This window comes from Hyaena hyaena, unplaced genomic scaffold, assembly GCF_003009895.1.
Source record: "Hyaena hyaena isolate Hyena2069 unplaced genomic scaffold, ASM300989v1 scaffold_232, whole genome shotgun sequence".
In the NCBI taxonomy this organism is placed as follows: domain Eukaryota; kingdom Metazoa; phylum Chordata; class Mammalia; order Carnivora; family Hyaenidae; genus Hyaena; species Hyaena hyaena.
Genome location: NW_024080864.1, coordinates 25,690 through 36,150, shown reverse-complemented (window position 1 = coordinate 36,150; position 10,461 = coordinate 25,690).

The following is a 10,461-nucleotide window of genomic DNA, read 5'->3' as shown; positions in this document are numbered from 1 at the left end:
AAAAGCATGATATGAATTAGATTCCTTTAATGATCCAGGCTCTGTGGTCAGTACTAAGGGACACAACATGAACCTGACAAAGTCCTTGAGTTTACCAAGTTCATAGTCAAGCAAACAAGGTAAGCAAAAATGTACACAGAGTATATAGAGTGCTAGAAGACAAGAATAAGTGGTGACAAATTGCAGAGAATAAAGAAATTACTTTAAAAGAGACATCAGGGAAGGCTCAAATGAGAAGACTGACTTTGAGTTAGGTAGGATATAATCATGCAAAGAGAGGGGAAAAGGATATTTTAAATGGAGGAAGTATCATGGAGAAAGCTAGAAAGGCAAGGAATGTCCAGTACTTTAGTTATGCTTGAATCCATGTGTATCAGTCAGCTTGGGTTGCCACAACTAATTACCAAAGACTAGGTGGCTTAAAAACCAGAAATTAATTTTACTCCCTATTTCTGGAGGCTGGGGAGCTCAAGATCAAGATGCCAGTTGATTCAGGTCCCTATGAAAACTCTCTTCCTGTCTTGCAGGTGGCTTTCTTCTTATTGCATCTTCACAGGGCAGAAGGAGAGAGAATGCTGTTTCTGTCTCTCTTTTTATAAAGTCACTGATCCCATCCAAGAGCTGCACCCTCATGATCTCATCTAACCCTAATAACCTCCCAAAGGCTTCTTCTCCAAATACCATCACATTGGTAGTTATGGCTTTAACATACAAATTTGGGGGCTGGGGAGACAATACAATTCAGTCCATGGCTCTAAGGCACAAAAAAGGAATAAACTGGAGAAGTGGGAGCAGTAGATTGGGGTTAAATTGTATAAAAGCTAAGGCTAAATAATTTTTATCTCACTTGATAAGAAATGTGCAAACATTGAAGATTTTTGAGCAGGGGAAAGACATTATTCAAAAAAAATTTAATTCAATAAGCACTTATTATGTACCTGCTATGTTTAAGGTAGTGTCCCTAGTATGAGTGGATTTAATTCTATGACATGATATTTGGCTTTAATGACCTCAATTTTAATGGTAAGACAAGACAAAATATATGCATTACATATATGATTGACATGCCAGTGTATGCTATTGATGATAAAGTTATTAATGAAGTACAGTTTTAGCCTACGGAAGTCAACAATGCTGGAGAATGAAGGAGCCCTTTCCAGAAATGTGTCTGGGACAGTAACGTGGCAACACTTGTTAAGAAGGTATGGAAGGGTCAAAAATAGCAGTAGAGAGAACACTTTGACTTTCATGAAACAGCAATTTGGGCGGGGAGGTACCAAGTCTTGAAATAGAGGGGCAACTCCTGGAAATGGCTGTGAGAGACAATGAAGTAGTACAGCTTATATGATTTGGCAACTGCCTAAATCAGAGTGAAATGGGGGAAAGCTGATGGAGTTTATAGGATTACTCTGAAGTCTCTCCTCTGGCTGCATAGTTAAAGAATAGTGTCCCTAATGGAAACAAGAAAGGTGAAAGTTTGTGTTTAGGTTCAAATCGGATTTGGATTTGAACTTGTTGAGTTTACAGTGACACAAGATGGGGATGTCAAGATGTAGTACTGGAACTTAGGGATATTAATCAAAACAAGAGATGTGGATTTTAGAGGCTGCCTCCATATTTTAACAGTTAGAGAGGAGTGCTTAAGCCTTGGGAGAAGACGTGACCATGGAGAAAGAAGAGGAGCCAAGGGCAGAGCTTGGGAAATACCTACACATTGACCTGAAAGAGATGCCAGAAAGAAGTTGGGTAAAAAGCAGCCAGGGAGATAAGGGTAGATCATAGAGAGCATGTCAAAGAGAGGGAAGTTGTAATAGGAAGGGTGCTCAATGGAGAAAGATACCCATCAAAGAGGTTGCAGGTAGAGCATAGGTCAATACTTCTGCTTATTTGTGGTTACCAGTTACCTTGAAACACTAGTTTTAATAATAATTATTATCATTAATTGTAATAAAATGGCTACTTAGAACATAGAAGACATTCTTCTAAGTGTATTCTGTGCATTTTCTCATTTAAGTCTTATAATTCTATTAGGTATATTATTTTTGCTGCTTCCATATTACTTGTCATGTCAGTGATAATCAGAGCAGTAAAGTAATTTGCCCAAGATAACATAGCTAGTGAGGACCTGACAGAGCTGGGACTCATATTCAAGTAAGAGTGACTCCAAAATTCTTGTTCCTAACCCCAGGGCAAACTGTCCAGCATTTCTATAGATCTAGTAAAGGAAAGAAAAGAATTGAAAGAGACAAGACAGAGAGGTGATCAGCCACTTCCATGCTGTCTTCATTGACAACAGACTCCAGAATCCCTTGTTCCTTTGACCTTCTCCATGTCTACTGTGCCATCTTCCAATCTGGTATTACCTCAACTTTCTTGTTTGTCAATTTCTACTTCCTATTTTATTGACAAACATGCAAAACACGCAGACTTAGTTCAGTGCATCTTTGGTAATTAGCTATTTCCCCTTCTGTTACCTAGAAATCTTTCTTGTCACTTGTGAGTTAGCTCACTGATTCCCCACAATAACCACTGAAAAACTTTATTTCCTAAAAATTAACAAATTCACACTTTTTAACTCATCTAATAAATACCACATACTATTATCAGATCAGCTTTCTTAAAGAGTAATAATAGCACCATCTTTAAAAACCTGAAATATTTCCTATGATATTTCTGCTCAAGTATCTCAACATGTTATTCCAAGCCCTATTAATTTTCATTCAGATCATGTTACTCCAACTTACTACTTCTTACATTCTAAGCCATCCAGAATGCTAATTATTTCTGGAAGACAGGCTGTTTTTATCTTCTTTGGGTCTTTGATCCTTTAGTCTTGGATGCCATCGTTTTCGTTCATTCACTAACTTGGGATAAGAGATCTGCTTCCAGGGGTCACAGAGAGAGTGACATGGAGTAACTTATCCAAATGCTCTTACTTGTATACGTTCCAAAGTACTTTAAGGTATATTGTAGCCCTAAGTCATTCTTGAATTCACAACAGAATTTGCCACAGTGACTTGTCCTTAGCCTATTCAAGAAGGATTCATTGAATGGACCAATGAATAATGCTTTTAGATGTAGTCATGATGATGAAAATGACATGATCAATAAATTGTTGATTCTACTTTTGTGTTTGGAGAAATTCCCCACCCCAAATTTTATCAGTATAACATTTCCCTCTGTAATACGTTAGGTTTTCCTATGAATTCTGCCACTTGTTTGTAGATAAGAAGTAACAGTTTATATCATCACTTATATGATAATAAAGATGTGAGTCATTTGACCTATGACTCTGATAAGAAGAAAGAAAAAAATGGAAAATATTTGCACCCCAAACTCAGAAAAGGACATAATGCTCTTTCCTGTCAAGGTTGTATGTTTTATAAAGTCAGAAATAGTCATTTTTGACTTGTAATTTTATGAAGTATAACATATTGAAAATGAATCTCAATGAAAACATAATAGTTCCAATTGAATTTTTATCTCGCAAGGACTTTTATTTCCAAAAGTGAGTAATGCTGGTGCCTTACAAAAATTAAATTGGACTTTGTTAATTTCATCCAACGAAAGTGTGCCAAATGATTTAATTTTGAGTCAAAATTATTATGTAATTATATTCTGTGTTCAAAATGCATATGGGTGAGTTATATAAATTCCATGATGGTTGATTTATTTCCATTAAACCATGTTTTTCATGGTCTCCTTAGAGGAAATGAATTCAAATTGTTAAACTAATTACAATCAAACATCAACTAGCTGGAACCTAAAATTGGATAATAGTTGCTGCCATCAGCTTTTATGAGAAAGAAGCAAGCACCAAGACTATAGGTTAGAAATAATTTATCCTTCCCTGCCCATGAAAATTCCCTGGTGTGTCTTGGGCCCTATACCAATTCATTCATTATTGCTGTAATTTCTTCCTCTTCAATTTTGTTTATTCAATAACAAATATTTACTGAAGGCACTGGGCCACGTGCTGCAAATCCATGTTGAAAAATGAATATTTGCAATAAACACTCAGACACTGCAAGGACTTCAAATAAACATTAAATCATAGTCAGTGTACCATATTTACAAAGGCAAGAATATGGATTGCAACAGCTATTAGAATATACCGCTCAGGTCTTCTGCTGAATGAAGTGTCACTGAGTAATGGCCCTAGCTGCTGCCCCTGTGGATCTACCACCCCGTCAGTGCCAAAGCCATGCTTCCCATGAGCTGCTCTCAGCCAATGACTAAGCATGGCAGGAGTATCATTGCAGGCCCATTCCTATGGTCTGTAGGACTCTGAAAGTCATCTTTGGCTCAGGTTTCCCTACTGTCTATCTATAGAATGATACTCCTCTAACATACCCTTCCTTTCCTTCTCTCTCCTATCTGATAAGCCTTCACTGCAGTCTGAAGGCTCTTCCCTTTCTCTCTCTCCCTCTCTTCTGTTATCCAGAGGATTTTCGAGAAATTGCTTGCATATCTCTACCAACTTGGCATCTGTACACTGGAAAACTAAACTAACAGATGGACTGACATGTGCTGAGGCTCCAAAAGCCTTGCAACCCAAAGTACAAAAGAACTTTGACTTCACCTGAGACCTATTAAATTAGAATCTGCATTTTAGTGGGTCATCAATTAATTCCTATCACACGTAAGTTTGAGAAGTGCTGGTCTAAAATAATGAACCATGTAAATGAATCTTGTTATAAAACCAACATTACACAGGCGTATATAAAATGAGACTATGTATATCATCTGGTTCATTACTGTTTGTTATGGTGAACTTAAATAATGGCAGAAAGACCACAGTGCATTTTCTTGATTCAGTGAAGTGAATCTGTATCCCTCAATCTTCAGTTCTATGAGGCCAGGTATACAACTTCACGGTGTTTATTTGCTCTTGGTTTTATTTGCAGACTCACCAGCTAAGCAATAATCACCTCCAGGTCACCTTTCAGCTGATCATAGGTTGCTCACCAGTATAATACTTCTGAGATTTCCATATATTCTTTTTTTTCTTTTTTAAATGTTTTATTTATTTCTAGGAGAGAGAGAGAGACAGCGTGAGCAGGGGAGGTTCAGAGAGAGAGGGAGTCACAGACTGAAACAAGCTCCAGGCTCTGAGCTGGCAGTCAGCACAGAGCCCGACGCGGGGCTCGAACCCACGAACCGTGAGATCATGACCTGAGCGAAAGTCGGACACTTAACCGACTAAGCCACCCAGGCGCCCCAATGAGATTTCCATATATTCTTTACATTCAGACTAAACTATAGTAGAGAGTACTGGTTACCTACATCGACATACACTCCTTCTTCTCCATAAGAATAAAACCTCAATTTTTGCTTCTTACACTACCACCAGCTAAAAAAATATAACAAACAAATGAACAAAAACTGTTATCTGTCATTGTCCTGACTGCTACTGTGGGATGTAAGTGGACATATTGTATGGGATTTCCAGGAATCATTCTTAAAAGGCAGGAGTGCACATTTTCTCATCTTCCTTCTTCTTGCCATCTGAAATGCACATATGATAGCTAAATTTCCAAAGGCCAATTTAGATTATGAGGAAATGCATCAAGAAGCAACAAAATAGGAGAAACGTGAATTCCTCATGAACTTGGAACTGTATATCAAACCTCAACTGCCTCCTTAGGAGTTCTTGAATGTGATATGCAAAAGTTCTATTGTTCTTAAGCCACTAGTATTTTGGGTTTCTCTATAACAAGCAGCTAATCCTAACATAAATCATACCACTGCTAAAGAGTGTATATAATGACTGAATATGTAATTTACGTTTTGTATTAGGAAAATATGGATGGAAATTTTGATAAGAGAAGACAGAAAAACAAGGGAAAGTGCTATAGAATTTAGTAATGTTTTTCTATAATGTTTGTCTTTAAGGAAAATATGTTATAGTTAGTAGTTAGGGCCATAAAATGTCCAGCAATAAAAATAGGAGCTGTACATGTTTAAGTTTGTATGTACATGTGTGTGCTCTATTGAAAAATAACTCATAGTAAAAGAAAAACAGTGGTTTATATTCATTCATTCATTTTTCATTAATGTATTCATTGAAACAAACATTCATAAAGTGCCTATTTTATATCAGTCACTATAGAAAACATTGCAAAATCAAAGAAAAACATGACAAACTCTTTATGCTTAGGAGCTAATAACCTAGTAGAGAAGACAGATAAATACATAGATTACAATGACAATGCAATGACACTAAACTCAAGGACAGGATGTGTCATCTTAAAAGAGACATAAAGGAATACAGAAATTATCCTGGTAGACTGAATAGGCCAAGGAAACAGAAGCAATAAGGGACAGAAGTCCTATGTGCAGGGAACAATAAGTAATTTTATGTTGCAGATGAAGCCAAGGGATCAGCAAGACTAAGTGAATACTTTATGTTCCATTCTTTGGAAGGTGGACTTTTAAACATAGGGAATCAGGAGCTATTGAAAGGTTTTAAAGTAGGGAAGTGACATGGTCAGATTTGTGTCTTATTTAAAACTTTCTGTTGCCACACGATGACTATGGGTTTGAGGAAGACAGCACTGGAAACAAGGAAATCAGCTAAGAGGCTATTTGATTAGTCCAGTGAGGTATAGTGATGATCTGCATCCAAGCAGTGGTGAAAGGCCTGTGGAAAAAAGGAGCCCAGGTGGAAGACAGGTGTTGCAAATGAAATCATCAGGAATCAATAACTGATGTGCTGTGGGAGGTGAGGCATGAGGGAGTGAAGAATGACTCTATGAGTTCTAGGTTGAGGGATGGCTAGAGGAAGGGGCCACCAACTGTTGTTCTAGAAAAATGAAACCCCAAATCTCTACATGCAACCAAAATTTGCATCTGAGCATAGGGTCTGGGGCCAGATTTTTGCAGATTAAAAATCTCAGTCTATTCTTTTTGACTAGAGGCAAGGTATTTAACCTCTCCAGTTTATTTTTCCCATTGATAAAATGTTTTTTTTTTTTTTTTTTGTAAAACCCAATGTGTATGAACACTGAGTTAATACATATAAAAGTACTTAGAACAATATTGTGTGTAAGGTGCTTTGTAAATATTGGTCATTATTATTATTACTACAGTAACAATCTCATGCACCTAGAGTGAAGTGGTTACCCATGAACCAAGGAGAAGTTGTTTAAGGATAGAATGCTGGGAAAAAATCAATATTTAAAGTGTTTCAAGGAAGAAGAGATCATGAAAGATTTGAAGAAAAAAAATATTAGAGAAATAGGAGTTCAGTATAACAAAACCAACCAAGTAAGTAGAAAGCTTTAAAAAGAAAGTAATTAACAAGATCCAGTATAGCAAAGGGACCAGTAGCAATACAAAAATGCTGACTGTATTGTACAAGGCAGAGATAATCGATGGACTTAAAGGAAATTTGATGGAGTGTCAGGGCTGAAACCAGGTGGCAGTGAGTTGAGAATAAAAGGATTAAAAATAAAAATAGCAAAAAGAGTCTCATCTTTTGAGATGCTTAAAGGGGTGGGAAGTAAAGTAACTGAGTAAGTGAGATTTGAGGTCAAGGCAGGGCAATTTTAGACATTAAAGAGAAACAAAGAATCATGGGAGAGCAAATGATCAGGAAGGTGAAAGAAACAGAATTAATAAAACATGTAAGGGGATCAGCTTTGTGCAAGAGGTACTTCATATTCTTCTGATTAAGGACAGGAAAAAGAAGGGAGTGGTTATTGATGTTTGTAAGTATGAGAGAAAGGAATCAAGGTTGAAGGAAGTCATGCCTAATGTCCACAATTCCTTTTAACTGATGTAAAAGATTAGTTTACGGGTCAGCCATGGACATTCCCATTGCTCTAGCACTAAGATACACTAATGGAGAACTTAGCACATGTTAGATGCCATTAGAAATATCAATTGTTGCAAGGTAAATTGTTGACCCTTAAGGAGACTTCCAGTCTAGCTGGTACCGAGATGTGCCAAGTGACCGGCAATGGAAAGAAGAACATGACTGCTGTCGTGTGTCTCCAGCAGGCAGTATGGACTCCTGGGATTTTGTGGAGAGAAAAATTAGTGTGGACCCCCTTCATGAAGAAAGACTTCTGCTGGGGCTTTAAAGAATTAATAGGCTTTAGGTAAACAGAAATGAGGTAAGCTGGGAACAGATAGCAAAAATCAGTGTAAGATGTGGTGTTTTCTGAGTAGGTTGTTATTGGTTTAACTGGAACACTATATAATAAAGGCATGAGACTAGAGAATTTTGCAAGAACACTAAAAACTTCAGAGATTAAAAGGAGATGGAAACTGGGGGAGATATTTCCATGAGGACAATCTGATCCAAAAGGGGCCCTTAAGAATGGTGTTATCTGAAGGTTCTGATCTCTTGGCACTGAGTCACTTTAAAGGAAGTGACCGGTCCCTGGAGAGGGGCTGATGAAGCAGGATATAGTCACTTGGGTTTGGGGTCCCTTTGAGTGTGTCAGAAATTCTGGAAAAGGATTGCATCCTTCATTCTCATCAACCTAGCCATGTTGATGGAGAAAATTCCAGAGCGGAATTGAGTTCTGTACCACTGAGCAATCTATTTTCATGTACACAGAACTTTGTATACCACACTTACTCCTCACACCACCATCATCCACACGACTATGGATACCACATAACAGACCACTTAGGGAGCTCATGAACTACCAGGGCTCAATGTACCATTGACTGGGTGGTTTTTGTTTGTTCGTTTGTTTTGCTTTTGTTTTTTTCCTATAGATTTGTGAGTTTTTGCTGTTTTTCTATCAAAGGCATTTCAAACTACTATTTTCATTCTCAAAGCCAAGTTACACATGATAAGCAATAGGGGAAATCCATCTGAGGAAACAGTACACCCTCTATCCCTATGTCAAGCCTTGGGCTGAGCATAAAGCTGTCATAAGCTCCGAGGTGTATGAGCGAACTCGAACATCTGATGGACAGGGAGTTCAGTGAGGAACGGAGCAGTTGTGGTTTCTCTGTGGAATGATGGTTTCTGAGACAGATGTTAGGGATGGGAGTGAATGAGTGGGTGAGAGAATGGACTTATATCCAGCAAGAATTATTCATATTGCAAAAGTGAGACATCTGGCCAGAGGAGGCAGGCCATTCCCTTGTTTTGCATTATTAGGGTGGGTTTAGGAATTTACTGTGTGCAAAATAAATGGGCAGTACCAGGGAAAAGCTGCCAGGGCATGAGGTCTTTTAAAAGCTCTTTCCTTTGAGACAATTATTGACATTGGTTTTGTGAATGCCAAATGCCTGATTGTAATTCTAGTCAGAGGCACTGTTCATAGCATCAGGACGTATGAGTCGTTGTGCACATGTGGAGAGTGAGGTTCCTCTGAAAAAGATATAATTTTATCCAAGATGGCTCATTTATTTTGATAGCTGCAAATGCACAAAAGAGAACGGGCATAGCCTTTGGCTGCAGGTGTTCTTCGGCTAGCGCAGATTGGCAGGCTCTGGATGGTGGAAAACCTGTCGGCTTCCTCTCCAAAGAGAAGCTGGGAAATCATCCAACACGTCCCACTTTCCTGAGAGGAAGCAAGATGTGGGGACAGGAAGGCTGTGTCAATAAAGTGGTGCAGCAAAGCCTTTTGTGATTGTTTTTGCATCATAAATATGCTACGGCCAAGCTTATGAAATTCTGATTCTGAACAATTGTAATATGCTGACATTCTTCAACAAAGTTGAGAGGAACTGAGTTTGTGGTCCTTTCCCGTGAAATCTTCTGTAAAACAACACAGAGAGGAAACTTCAGAATGGGAGCCACCCTTGTCAAACCAAGAGTGCTAATTAGGGCATGGAAGATTGCGCTTCCGCATCGCAACCTGCCCAGAAGGAGGAGGATGTGCGCTTCTCAGGAGGGGTTTCCTGCTTGGGCCAGTAGCCTCGACTTCTGGGATCTTACTGACCTTGACTTCAGAAATACTCCAATCCACAATCCCAGAGCAGCTTCCCCAAATTCCTCCACGATTCTTCCAAAAGACTCTATGACAGTGTGCCTTCACCCTCAACATCACCTGTTTCCCAGACACACAATCTCTCGTTTCTGATGTTGAATTCTTCTGGGTGATGACTCAGGGAATTCAATGCAGTTCTTCCTACTTCCTCAGCCCCCTGCTTCCTCTTATTGTAACGGGTCTTAAACATCCCTCACGCTGTCATTCCTCCTGAGCAGCAGCTGTCTGTGCATGACAGCGGTCAAAGTGGACCGAGGGAGTTATTCTGCCTCCCGGTGCTCCAGCTATTTAACTGTGCCTAAGTCTAGGACAGTTAAAGAAGACTCCAGGGCTGAGGACTCCGATCTAATGTGATGTTTATGAATCACTGGAAAAACCCTTGAATCAAAATAGTTTAGTCTCTGTAGCAGGTTAGTTTCCTATTGTAAGGACCACGGATTTACATCATGTTACATCATTAGGAAAACTTCATGTCCTAGCAGAGTTATAGGAAGATGCTCTG